General features: G+C 32.5%; 1 pseudogene; it reads left to right on the plus strand.

Annotated features, from left to right (window-relative positions):
- Positions 1-3921: 3921 nt before the first annotated feature.
- LOC114074697 lies at positions 3922-15116 on the plus strand (annotated as a pseudogene).
- The last annotated feature ends 457 nt before the right edge of the window (positions 15117-15573 follow it).

Genomic DNA, 15573 nt, shown 5'->3' on the forward strand with positions numbered 1-15573 from the left:
ATTTTAGGCTTTCCTATTTATTCTCTATTTTAGGCTTTCCTATTTAGTCTCTATTTTAGGCTTTCCTATTGATTTTATTAATATAAATATACCTCACCGCCGTGGAAGTTTACTCACGGGGCGTTACCACGAAATATTGGGTTTTCTCTTTCTCTCTCTAGATCTCTCATCTCTTTCTCTTGAAAGTTCTTGTGTTCTTCATTCATCTAGTGTGTGTGCGTGAATTCGATCCTAACAGTTGTATCCTTTAGTGTCTTTGGCTGCATTAATTGATCTGTTGATACAAGATGCACTGGGAAATATGTCTTTAAGTGGTTTGTTTCAAAAGACTTTGACTATTATAGTTACTTAAAGCATATCATGCACTGTGTCATTAATTCATGGCACCTCAGGGGCTGTAAATAAAAGGAAATTTCGTGATATTGTATGACTTCAAATGTATCTTGCATTCACGTTTAAACGCCTTTTAAAACACCCAAAATGGTATTTTTGTACTTTCGAGTATCTTGCATTCACGTTCAAACGCCTTTCAATATACCCAAATGTTGCTTGCATTGACGTTCAATTTCAACGGAATTTCAAAATTCAGGTGAAATATAGTATACTGTTGCAGAATCATGAGATTAGCATTAATGAAGAAAAAGGTGTAGAAAATATGATATAAATAGTTGGAGTTACACTACAATATTCTTCTTCTGTAAGAATAATTCTTAATACCTAAGTTTACTTGTGGCCCATGATAATGATGCATGCATAACCAATTAAAATGATGCATCATAAAAGAAGATAGAACACAACACATTTCACCAAAATTATTCGTCACACATGATCTTTAGAAGAACGGTGATATTAATATACAACAAATTCTTTTCGGTGATAATCTAATGAATTTATTCATTGAATTCTTACTAAGTTCAACTCTTGAAAAGATGACATAAAAGATCGGAATGTGAAGATTAACCATCTAAATCGTGATCTTTATTGGAGGAAGTAAATTACACATTGTACTAATTCTTTAATTAAGATTTTATCCCACTCGATTTTCTAATAAGATTTTTAATGAGGCAACGAGCAAATTCTTACTACTAAATGTATTGTTTTTTTTTCTTTAGTAATATTTTTTCTTATTTATATTTTTCTAGTAAGATTTCAGTACGACACATTATCAATAAATGAACATTGAAAAGGGAGTATTATAAATGCATAGTAGTATGAATATCCTTTACACAGTTTATTGAATAAGTCTTCATATGCATTTAATTGAATAAACATGCAATAAATAAATATATGATTGGACAAGAATGCACAAGTTAATAAATTCCAGTTCTTTTGACCAGAAGTCAAAATCAAATAATGTAAGGATGCGAACCGTCATTATTTTGGAAAAGCTAAAACTTTGGGGAAATTACTGGGCCATTGTCCCGCCAGGGTAGGCTAGATGCCGTTAGGGTGGCGGCGCCTTGACGAGGTAAGTTGGCGCCAGAGAGAGATAGGCGAGACAAAATGTAAATAACGTGAAACACCTAATTTAAACCACCCTAGAAACCCCCCCAAAAGTTGCTCTAAGCTTGTGGAAGAAGGAGAAGGAGATTTATAGTGTAAGGAGATTGATGGATTGAGAATTTTCAGTCAACATCACCATCATTAATCCCGAAAAAAAGAATCGAAGCCAAAAACTCTGTGCAGCTGCTTGGCGCCCAGGTAGGCTAGGTTTATTAATTGAGTAGTTATAAATCTATTAATTACTGCATAATATATTGATCTTGAAGGTAGAATTCATGTGTAGACCTTCGTGCACCAAAAAGAGAAAGTTTTAATGGTAGCCTAGGTAATACCTTAGAAGTATAGCATATGGGGAAGTCCTAACAGATGAACTAGGGTGTGGTGATGGTTGTGATTTCACGTTAAGTGATATATGTTTGTTCTTGCTTCATTATAATACATGTAAGTATGCAGATGTTGTATTATTGATCACATTAATTGTAAATGAGAATAGATGAATGTGCCATTTATCATTACTTGATTGTATGATTTTTGAAATTATAGTTGTGATTGTGACTGTGGCTTGTTGAATGGACCGGGTGTTGCATTTCGACACAGTAATTTGGATCGGTTGCCACGTTCCGGCGTAAACATGGGATCAATTTCCACGTCCCGTCATAAGTATTGGATCGTATATCACATTTTGGTAGGATAAAAGTTTGAGTGTGGGTTCTATGAGAGGGCCATTGTATTGTATTATATGTATAATGGTTTGTATATTTGATAATGTCGAATTGCGCATGTTTCCTAAATTTATCGATGCTAGATTTGTTATTGAGAATGAGATCATGGGTATTATTCTCGAGGTTAGGCAATGGTTAGGGGATGGTTTTATGAAGGAGATAGTAATCCTTGATAGGCGTGATACATGTTTATAAGTGAATGGAGACGGGAATGGAGTGTAGCATTATTTCGTAAGTGGTTGGTTAGGTTGGTAATGTCAATTATCCAGAATAGGCAAGGGTAGGATAAATATAAAGGTGGAGAAGCGAATAGTCTCATCACATGTTTTTCACTGGCCGATTTCTTATATTATGCGGTGGGTATCGGGTTGATCGATGATACCTACCAGTACGTGTGTTTTGTACTGATACTATCTTGCTATGTCTTTCACTACAACAAAAATGACCATTAGCGGCATTTAATTCTTACCGCTAAATATGTATTTTTAGTGGCAATTGTTACTCTTTGTATATGTCTCTAAAGCCTTTAGCGACATTGGTTCTAATGACACTTAACTAATGCCGGTAAAGACTTTAGCATTCTTTATTAGTGTCAATATTTAATGCCACTAAAAGTTGTTTTTGTTGTAGTGTTTTGACATAGTCTGTATATAGGATCATTGATGTCTCATAGGTAAAGATGAATATAATCTTCAATTGCTTCCATATTTTCTTCCTTGTGGTGGGACTTGTGCCTTTTACTTTTGTTATAACTTGAATTCTCAGTTTCTCTTGTACCTGTTTAGACTATATCCCTGGGAATGTTAATTACTTTCAAGTCTTAACAAGAATAGTTTTTACAAACTCTTATTTATAAATCTACTTGAATTCATTCTATTTTTAGTTTTCCGAAATCTTTCGCATGTTTTAAATGGTTGGAAATTAAGGGTTCTCCTACTACGGTTTTAGTATGTAGGTGCCCGCACCGTCCGGTGAGTTGGATCATGACAAATAATGATTAATATTTTTCCATATTTACTTTATGTTCATTTAACCAGGAGTCAAAAATCGAATAATAATTAATATCTTTCTATATTTACTTTATTTTCATTTAAATGAATCAAAATTCACAAAAATAATTAATACCTTTTTACGTTTACTTTAATTTTCATTTGACCATGATCAAAAATCAAATAATAATTAATATTTTTCTATATTTACTTTATTTTCCTTTCACCCTGAGTCAAAAATCGAATAATAATTAATATCTTTCTGTATTTACTTTATTTTCAAATGACTATGAGTCAAAAATTAAAAGGTAATTTTTTTTTCTATATTTACTTTATTTTTATTTGACAATGAGTCAAAATCCAAATAATAATTAATTTCCTTCCAGATTTACTTTATTTTCATTTTACCATGAGTCAAAAGCAGAAAAATAATTAATATCTTACTATATTTACAACCCATTTCTTGCCCAATTTTGTCACACGATTCTTATATATAGGCCTATAAATTATAGCCCCAATACATATTACAGTAAGTGGCTAGTCTTGTTTGTTCATCTCCAAATTATTAGTTATACTTAGAATAACTTCGTGAGATTATTGGATACTCATTCCAATAATTTGTCAACACTCCAAAAAAAAAAAACTTGTTGTAGAAGAAGAAGAATCTGGAGAAAGTTATGGACAAATTGAGAGAAGGAATTGTTAAAATGTCCAACAGTGAACCAAATGCGTCATTGTCAGAGTCCCAGAATTCAATTCTTCGACAACACCTTGATATTATTATGTCTGGTCTTCAAACTACCCCTGATCATCCTCCTTACGCTTGGATGATTGAACAAGCATTGCAGGAATTGGACGAAGAAGAGGGCTCTGATGAAGACTCGATATCTGAGTTTATCATAAAAAATAATGACAGTTTGCCAAAGGCTCATAAGATGATGCTGAAACATCATCTGGAGAAGATGTGTGAAAGGGGGGAAATTGTTATGATTGATGGAGGACGGTTTTTGCTTCCTGGTGAAAGCAAACACTTGAATTCAAAGAGTAAAGGAAAGAGCAAGAGAAGGGGGAGTTTGTCAAATACACAAAAGAAGCAGCAACAAAAGGAAAAAGAGGAGGTTTTGGAGCAACCAAAAAAACAGGGTCGTGGGAGGCTTGCTAAGAACAAGGAAGACGGGGCCAAAAAAGGTGATGGTACAACTTCAGCATTGGCAACAAAGGAACCAGACGAGCAGCGTGAGAGCGATCTCAAGGGCCAGGAAGACGGGGTTGATCCTGATGCTATACTTCTGAAGGACTTGAGATTGTCAAGAAGTAGAAAAACGATCAAGGACTAGGAAGGTGTTGGAAGGCACAATAAAGTGTTGGCAGATACATCTTCGTTCTTTGTATTTCTCTATATACAATATTGTAATTCAAACTAGTAGTGTTAGTTATTAGAAAGAAGCAATAGTATTATTTACTAGTCGATTTTAGTTTTATTTTTCTGTAAGTTATTTATGCTCTATAGCATAAAAATTGTGTACTCTCTACAGGCTTTGCCTATTCATAATATGTTGTAGTCTGAAAAAAAGGGATACTCATTCCAATTCAAATGAGAGAAAAAATACAATAAATGAAGTGTTTTCGATCTTCATCTTGGTTTTTTTACCCCTTTTTCGCTCATTATAATTAGAATTAAAATTCATTAATCTCACGAAGATTTTCTGGGTATGACTAGCAACTTGTATTGATGTTTTACAAGGCAAGAAATTTTTTGTAATCTTAGTCCAATTACTTTTTCCATGATAATTCAATCCTTTGAAGAATGATTTGTGTTCATTCTCTACCCATGGATTTCCTTTCTTCAATTATGTCATTATGCCTGCACTGCTATTTTTCTCTCTCTTAATTTTAGATTTCAAGAATAATAGTGTCATTTTCACTTTTCCAAATATTGAAGGGATAATGTACAAGTATCCCTCAACCTATGTCCGAAATCTCACAAACACACTTATACTATACTACAGTTCTATATTCCCCATAAACTTATTTTATTAATAATTTTATACCCCTTTTCGGCCTACGTGACACTATCTTGTGGGTCCAACGCTGGTTGACTTTTTGTATTCCACGTAAAAACTACTTTGTATTTATTATAGTCCAGTATAAATAAGGGAAAATATCTTTGGGATAAGGGAAGATATTTCAAATTATTTATGGCAAGAAGGTAAAGAATTATGACTATACTAACTATAATTTACCTTTTTTCTACTTTGTTTTAATATCCCAAAATATTATACGATAAATAAAGAAAATGGTGAAAATATTATCCGAGACATTTCATAAAACTTCCTGAAAAAATATTTTTTTTGGAGGGAAATGCACACATATCGATTTTCCCTTAGTATTTTCTCGTTACGAATTGTCAGATAACTTATTTTAATATGGACAGGAGATCTCAGAGAGGAGTTCTTATGTTTGATCCTCTTGACACATGGAAAACATTTTGGCCAAAGATTTTGCTACAAAGTGTGGGTACGGGGAGAGTGAACAATTAACACAAAGCTTAATCGAGCTTGCCCATACTCATGCTTGAACTACAATTTTCATCGATGAGACTGATTCTCTTAGTAGTGCCAGAGGGTAAGTGAATAGAATTTTCAAGATATTCAATCTCATCAATGAAAATATTTGTTGGAGCATTAGTACAGGCAAACTCAAATAAGCATCGTGTCAATCGTTTACTCTATCCCTGCAATTTTCCACATAACAAACTACAAGAAATATTCATAAATATTGTCCCACACTCTGTAGCAATATCTTTGGCCACTAGTGTTTTTCCTATGTCAGGAGATCCAAGTAGAAGAACTCCTCTCCAATGGTCTCCTATCACTATAAATAATTGATATTCAATGTTACAACATGTTACATGACAGTTTGTTACGAGGAAAAATTAAAGGGAATATGAGGTCTGTATGGCATTTCCCTCCAAGAAAAAATATTTTTTCGAGAATTTATATGAAATGTTTCAAATCCTTTCGGCCTTTTTGAGGTCTCTATTGAAGATTAATATTAATGAAACCAGGAAACTTGAAAATATTTTGTTGATCTTTTTTTAGAAGAATGCATAATAATGTCAAAATGTGTCTGTTGGAGAGAGTGATATGCAGTTCAAAGTTAAGATAATTATATAAATAAAATGACACCATTTTCTTCCTTGTGGGTTAATGACGAAAACTATGTTGTTGAAATATATTTTCCATGGACCAAACATGCATGCAATCATCATTCATTAGTATGCTATTATTTCAGAATCAACTATCTGGATTTAGAAGATCCTCTTTCCCACACTAAGTAGTTAAAAAATATCATCCCATTAAGCCCCTGGATTTGTGTCCATAATATCCTGTTTAAGCTGAGTAAACCAATTCAGGAAGAGGTTGTCACAATCCAAAATTAGACATGATGACACTTGTTTATGTCCACCAAGACAAGTAAGCCTCAACCCAACAAAAAGAAAGAAAAATGAAATATAAAGAGAGAACAAAATAAAAGCGGAAAACTTATTCATTCTATTCACACCCCAAAATCTAGTTGTCACATGTACAAGCCACTAATACATAAAGTGTGGAATAAAGAAACAAGTACAAGTCTCAAGTTTTAGCCTCTCAAATAGAACAAAGCATTTAAAAAATGACTATAGGTCCCGTTGGGATGACAAACAACTACCTATCAATAGTTCTTCAACAAGCCTCAGAAGTAGAAGCACAATCACACGATACTGGGCTCATAAACTACACAGTGTAGAAGCAAAGAGTGAGTACGAACAACACAATAACATTTCTACAATACACATATCACAAGGTTTTTATAATCACCATCCAATAGTCACAGTTCAACAACCAACATGTGTCAAGTAAGTCAATCTCAATGCGAAGTAGATCAATCACAGGTAAAAAGAGCATCAATTATGGTTCACAAGTAGGTCAAACATAAAAATAAAAGTGCATTAAATCACAGTAATAGAACTATTGCCGGAACCATTTTCTTTCGGCACAATATCACTAGCTGGAACCATATTCTATCGGCTTTATATCATATCACTGACCGAAACAATTTCCCATTAAATTTATATCACTAGCCGAAACTATTTCGTAGCGACTTTGTATTATATCACTAGACGAAACCATTCTCCATCAGATTTATATCATATCACAAGTTGAAACTATTTCCCATAGGCTTTATATCACATGTCTCACCACGGTGTACAACAATCAATGCACATAAGCAAGTTCGCACCATAATAAAGAGACAACAATTCAAGCAAATCAAGTCCACACTCCTGTTATCAATTATCTCATCAATCAATCAAATAGGGTCCACAACAAGACAAATCACAAGTTTTGATGTTAAAATCCATAAATAATCAAAGAAAAATGAAATTTTAGGATCAAAGGAACTTATTTTAAAAGATTTAGCACAAGAAATATCTTCAAAATCGCCTCCAAGGGTTTTACCAAGCTCAAAATGGAAATAGGGCTTAAGGCCTGAAACTTGAGAGCAATAACCCCTCTTTGATGTTGCAAAAAGGACCATGGTTTCACAACAGAGAACCCCAATAGAACTTGGCCATCACGATCGTTATTCGGCCTTCGCAGAAGTGAAGGTCATGATTGTGACACTTCCATCACAAAAGCAAAGGACAGGTCAAGTGCAACCTTCACAATTACGATAAGGTTTTCGCTAACGTGACCGTCACGATCAAGAAGACTTTTTCGCCTTTGTGAGGCCTGCAACATTAGAAAATATAACCATCACTCAAAACATCAAATAAACCTTGAGATTTATTTAGAACCCGTACACATAAATCATATATAAATATTGACTTTGCACGATGTTACAGACTGAATGGAACTATCAAAACACGAAACTGAGGTCTCCTTGACCCGATATCCATGAAAGTCACAAGAAACTAACAACGCCTAAATCAAGATCGGGACCTCTAGAAAATCAACCAAGACCTCTCCTAGACCTAAAATCATCACCCAAATTCAATGAAATCTCAAAATTCCAATTCAAGCATCCAAACCCAAATGTTCACCAAGGTCAACCCAAAGGTTAAATTTTCACAATTTTCCAACTTGGGGTCTCAAATCCTTAAAAAGACTTTGAATCTGAAACCGACAATTCTCACAAACAAAATTCCACATTCTGAGATTGATGGAATCAATGAAATTCTATTCCGACACTCGAAACTCCAAAAGAGACTGAAAACCACTTTTAATAACTTTAGTCTTTCAAACTCAAATCTTAAAAAAGATCAAAACTTACAACTCAAAGGTCGAAATCAAATTTTAAAAATCAATTCCAAACAACTTGGGGTCAATATTGGGAGGGGGAAATTGTAAATTTACAAAATTTCCCAAAAATACCATCTGGGTCATTACAGAGGTCCATTGTGCTTTACTTTTGACTTAATATCTTCTACAATATTCTGATAGTTGTAAAGGAGGATGATAAGAATATTATAAAAAATTTTAAGTCTCAGCGTAGTAAAAATAGAGTAAAGGATCTTGCCGTTAATTTTTTAGTTGTGTATAACATTTAGCCAAACAAAGCGGCATGTGATATCATTAAATTGAGCCGGGGTCATATTTCAAGTTAACATTAATGGTCAGATCAGCGAATTAGATTTCGAGGCTGGATCCCAAATCATGTGTATGAATAGAGTATAGAGTTGGTTCTTAAAGTCATGCTTCAGTTCGAGAGTCGAGGGTTTTTCCAAAATTAGGTGACCAGTTTGGGTCCCAAATAAATTGTTGATGTTTGGGTCGAATTCAATTTTAGAAGTTGGGTCCTGAGTAAGGTGTCAGAGTCAGGTTTTGGGTCGAGAGTTTATGTCATATCCTATATCAATTGTTGATTTGGATCTAGTTTGGGTATCAAGCCATTCTAGGGATGGGTGTGAATACAGGGGTCCGAGTTGTGTGTCGGAGTTGGGTTTTGGTTCGAAAGTCGAGGTCATTTTCTAAGTTAAGTAATGAGTTTGGGTCCCAGATCGATCGTCAATGTCAGATCTAATTTGGATGTTGGATTCCAGATTAAGTGACGGGGTAAGGCCCTCATTTGAAAGTTGAGTCCAGTTCTAGTGTTGGTTCTTAATTCAAGTGTCACGTCATCATTTAAATATCGAGGTCAAATCAAGGTTTAGAATTCGGATTTCAAACTGTTCTCAGTTTGAAAATAAGGATAGGATCTTGATTTAAAGTAAAGACCTGGGTCGTGAGTTAGGATCACGTTGGGTTGAGCTTGGATTCTGAATCAAATATTGAGGTCGTGTCTTGGTTCAGGTGGAAGGTCTTGGTTTAGAATTCGAGGTCAAATTAAGGTTCGGAAATCGAATCCCAACTTCAAAAGTCGGGTCTCGGGTTTGAAAGTTGGTTTTTGAGTTCAAAAGCCAGGTCTTAAGTGTGTTCAAATCATGGTTTGGAAGTCGGGATCGGGTCGCAATTTGGAAGTAAGGACCTGGGTTAGGTCCCGAGGTTAGATTCCAGATTGAGTATTGAGTTTTTAGGCCATGTCAAGGTTCAGGTTTCAGATTCAGATCTTTGTTTGAATGTTGAATCTATAGTCGAAAATTGAGGACAAGCCCTAAGTCGGGTGTTGGAGTCGTTTTCCAATTTGAGTATCAGAGTTAAGTGACAATTCGAATGTCGGGTATCATGTTAGGAGTCTGGGTCAGGTGTTGGTATCAAGGATCCGAAATCGTTTATTGTGTCATGTTTTGATTTTTAGATTAGAAACAATTTTCCTAAAAAGATATTTTCTATTCTTTAGCCAAAAGTAAAAGATTTTTTCTAAAAGAATATTTAATTCACCAACCATGTGCTAGAAAGTATTTTTCATAATTTCTTTACTCACCAACCAAACATGAGAAATTAAGTTAGAAACTAGCTTATTTTTCAAATTAACATTTTCGTTTATATCAAACACACCAATATCACTGTTCCTTATGGAAAAATGAAAATTACAGTAAAACCTCTATAAATTAATATTCGATAAATTAATAATCTCTCTAAAATAATATTTTTCTCCGGTCCTGACTTGGAACAATGAAAAAACTCACCAATTTCGATAAGATAATATATTTTCATAAGACCTCTATATAAATGTATGGTCACATTAATATCATAAATTAATAATTCTTTAAAAATACAAATATATTTAAGACAATTTAGTGAAATGTGATTCTATTGTGTTCAATTTTTTCTTAAAATTTAAATCTAGTTGAAGCTCATCTCTAACTTTCTCATTGCATCCAAGAGCTCTAATGTTGTATTTTCGAACTGCACCATAAAATTGTGAAGAATTCAAGATGCGATAAGTGTTTCCTTACACGTAACTTGTTCCAAAGGTGTAGTATCATCTTCAATTTCATCATCAACATTGCTTTTTTCGATAGTATCCACAGTTTCTTCTAAGCTTTGGACCTCTTAACATGTATATCGCTTTCACCTGGATAGTCCAACAAGTTATTGACATCCATTTTATTGTGGTAACTAAGATCATTAATCATGACGTCAAGTTCATGACTGACGTTTTCACAAGTGGGTTCATCCAAATTCCATTGTCTTTTTTTGAACATTTATTGTCCAAGTAAGGACTGCAAATTTGATAGCATATAAAACATTAATCTTAATTTGTTGGATTAGTTTGTCATAGTCTTCTAATATCTTATGATAAACTTTGTTACAATAATACATCTTGAAAGCTCTTATTATCTCATCACCACAAGGTTGAAATTAATAAGATGCAATGGTTTTGATATAATCAAAATTAACCTTCATTAAATCTCAAAATATTCTTTAAATTAATAAATATTAATTTATCGATTAAATAAATCTCTATAAAATAATAAAATTTCATGGTCCCATCTATATTAATTTATAGAAATTTTACTGTATTTACCATTCACCAACTAGAAAACAATTTAAATTCTTTTTCCTTCATGGTTTTGAAAAATATTTCAAGAAATTTTTATTTTATGAATAAAATATTGTCATTGTTTAGTTGTCTTAAAAAAATTCATCAATTGCATGTATTATTTTGTCCAAGTAATTTTACAGTAATAATTATCTTGTAACCTTGTGCGAATATTTATTTCAAAATGTAAAATTTCTTTATGTTTTTTCTTTTTCTTTCTATAGTGTTATAGTAGGAAGCATTGTTAAAGTACTTGTAGCACAATGTAAAAGAAAAGGGTTAATATAGTAAGTACAATCAAAATTCTTTACTTCCTTCTCATAATTACTATCTGAAATATTTTCCTTAATCTAAAGACACATTATTCCTTGTTTTCACTGAATTATAATAAATGTAAAAGAAAGTAGTTTTTACACCATAAAGAAAAGGTAAATTTTTAATATTGGATGATGTATAGCATTAATCATACGATGGTAATATAGCATTACTTTCGTCCACTTTTAATTGTCATACTTTTTTTTAGAGTCAAACTATAGCGTTTAAGTGACTATAAATCCATCAGTTGGGAATCGTGAAAGCTAGGAGTTATGACGAATCATCAAATATATATATATATATNCCAATTATCATCCTTACTATTACCCTTACTCAAATTTCAACTCACATACGTCATTTCACAGGTCTTTTACCAATTAATCATCATTTGATATAAAAGGAGATTCTGATGTTGTTCATAACCCTACTTCTTATCCAACATGACCATTTTTCAGGATACAATTATCGATTTAACCCCGAGAAGTGGCCATCATTACCAAGCCCATCGTATTTTAGTACAAACAATCTCCCTAGGAAATAACAACATTGATATCATTAGAACTGGAGTTGATGCATGTGTTGAAGAATTCCCTTAATTTTGAGAGCAAATATAGTGCAAATGGTATAAATATAATGGATTCACCAGTTAATATTGATGATAATCTTGGTGGATAGTTATCTGCAAATGAAATTGGAAGAGGGGGATGCAGAAAAGAATAATGAAGAAGAAGAAGAACTTGATTTAGATCTAAAGCTTTAATGTTAGTTTGTAGCTTGCTTTGAATTATTTTGTTACTTCACGGAGGTTTTATTTATTTGTGCTTTGTTTTTATTAGAACATATAGTACTATTTTAGAAATTCTAGTTGAATTCATTAAATCATTCTCTTCGTCATTTGTGCTTCCTTTTTTTTTGGAAATTTTAAGTTCATGTTAGACCAAAGAGATGTGCCAGCTTTTTTTTGTGTATCTTATCATGACTAGATTTTTATTAGCCTAATAGTAATTTCCCTTTTTATGACAAAAATCATTATATTCAAAACAATGACATGACTATTAAAACAAGCATACTTAATTCAAAAAGAGAAGGCAAGATTTAAGATAATATAAGCAAGCGATGACGAGTTAGATTGAGATGTTTTTATTATTGTTTTTGTATTGATTCATGAAGTGTAAAACCTTATTTTGGAATACAACTTTAATCTCCTCTTGAAGGTTCTTAAAGTTGACATTTATCACCTCAAGAGTATTGTGGCATCGAAGACTTTGGTAATTGAATGATTGCTTTCCTGGTCGAAGCTAGGGGACACAAAAAGTTCATTCAAACCCTTCCGCTTGAAATTACATTGCATATATATATATATATATATATATATATATATATCTTAATCTTCCTACATTTTTATTGTTTTGCATGATAGTTCTTGGTGTTAATGTGAGGATGAAGAATTTATCTTCAACTTCTTTCGGTTCCCGAGCCAGTTTCATATCATGAATAATAATTTTTTATATTAGAACTTGTTAAAACCAATTGTGGCACATGACGTAGTGAATATGAAGCACTGACAACGCCTCTTTCCTTGGTCGCAAAAGTCATGCTTCAACACTAAGTTTTTTAAGGATAAGAGGATCGGAGAGGCAGCTTGTTCATCCTAGTGTCAAATATCCCGTGGCCGTTGTAGACTTGGATGGTTGTGAGATCTTGGCATTTGGAGACTGTTGATTTGCTTCTTTTATACATGTCTATATTTTTTTTATCTTGTTTCAAAGGGACTTGTTATATATAGTCATTTTGTACTTAGATGCTTTTGTAACAGTAACAATGGGTCTTGGGTTGAATCTTGTATATAGTCGTCTTTTATGTTACTTTTGAGACCGTTTTGTATATTTTGTATCGTATTTACAAATCAATGCTACTGACCCTATTCTATATAATTATATTATGCTTCTGCTCATTTCTTTCTAGTTACCATCTTTTAATATTTGGTTTTGGCTTATCTATGGGGGGTTTATAGTAGGCATTCACTTTTGGGTCGTGACAATTCTAAAAATGCCTATTAATAGATCCTAAATAACCAGTATAGATATGTGATTATATAATTTAAGTTATTCATACAAACCATACTTATTGGATCCTTCACCTCTTAAAGTATGCAAATGACAAAAGTTCAAAGAACCTACAATTAAGGTCAGTTGCAATATCTTAGAACTCTTACCCCATGTATTTTCACTTACCATATATTTTTTAGAATCTCTTAAGTTTAAAAATATATTTTCTTTTACCATATATTTTAGGACTCCTTAACTATTAGTTCTCCTAATACTTGTTATGATATGTTTTACAACTACTTAATTATTAAATTTTCTAATTCATATTACCATTAATTATCCACCTCCTCTAACAATAAATTATAGGACAATGTGATCTCTTAATTATTAATTTTCCTAATATTTCATATAATTTACTTTGGAACTCCTTAATTATTAATTTTCTTAGCACTTCTTACCATATATTTTCCTCTTCCTCTTACCATCATTTGAAATATATTGATGGAATTATATTTTTTAGCAAGTTGTATGATCCTCTACAAGAACTCTGATTTGGTTGCTTAAATATTTACATTTGGAATACCATACATAATTAATTTTCCATATTTGAAGGATTTTGTATTTTCATATTGTCTATTTAGTAGATCCATTCTCTTTATTCTTATCTCAAGTACATTTCAAGAACATAAACATTAGTATAGTGGGAAATGGATGCTTTTGCAATGACCAATTCATGTTCTTTCTAAAGCTTCTAGCATATCGTTAGCCACAGAAGAATCTCATAAAGTCATCACAAATACAAAGAAGATGAAAGCAAAAATTATGGAAGATTCTCAATTGAAGCCAAATGAATTATTATCTCGTAGAGTACATCTTGATCTCAAAGTCCGTAATGATTACAATAATGAGAAGAATTTAACACCGGCTCTTGCTAGTGAACCATCCAATGAGAATACTCCCACGCAGAGGAGTTCCTCAAAAACTAAGATTTTCTCTTGCAACTTTTGCAAGAAAGAATTTTCCACTAAGCAAGCCCTAGGGGGACATCAAGACGCTCACAAACAAGAGAGGGCATTGCATAAAAGGAAAAATGAACTTGTTGATTTTGTTCAGCCTTTTTCCCCTCCGAATTATCATCCTTACTATTACCTCTACTCAAATTTCAACTCACACGTGCCATTTCACAAATCTTTTACCAGTCAATCCTCATTTGAAGTTAAAGAAGTTTCTAATGTCGTCCATAACCCTACTTTTTATCAGGCACAACAATTTTTTTCAGATGCCGATTTATACCTGAGAAGTGGTCATCATCATCAATCTCATCATTTTTTCATACAAAAAATCACCTAGGAAATAACAAAATTGATATGGTTGGAACTAGAGCTGATGCATTGCATAAGTCCCTTAAATTTGAGGGCAAAAATAGTGTTGAGGGTTTAAATATAAAGGATTCATTGGTCAATATTGATGATACTCTTAGTGGAAATAATTACATGCAACTTAAGTTAGAAGAGGGGGGTGCAAAAAAGAATAATGAAGACGAAGAGAAGCTTGACTTAGATCTAAAGCTTTAATAATAGTTTGTAGCTTTCTTTGAGTTATTTTGTTATTTCATGGAGGTTTTATTTATTTGTGCTTTGTTTTATTAGAACCTATGGTATTATTTTAGAAATTCCAGCTGGATTCATTGAATCATTCTCTTTATCATTTTGTTCCATTTTTTTTAGAAATTTGAAGCTTCATGTTAAACTAGAGAGATCAGACACCTTTTTCTTTTTGTATCCTATTATAACTAGACTTTAGTAAGCCTAAATAGTAATTTACATTTGTTTTGACAAAAATTTCTATATTCAAACCCATGAGATGACTATTAGAAACAAGCATAGTTAAATTTAAAAGGGAAGGCAAGATTTCAAACAATATCAGTGAACAAAGACGATTTGGATTGAGATGTAAATTTGATTGTTTTTGTATTGATCTATGACTTTTAAACCTTATTCTTGACTAGAGGTTTAAACCCACTGGAAGGAT

This window comes from Solanum pennellii, chromosome 11 (assembly GCF_001406875.1).
Source record: "Solanum pennellii chromosome 11, SPENNV200".
In the NCBI taxonomy this organism is placed as follows: Eukaryota; Viridiplantae; Streptophyta; class Magnoliopsida; order Solanales; family Solanaceae; genus Solanum; species Solanum pennellii.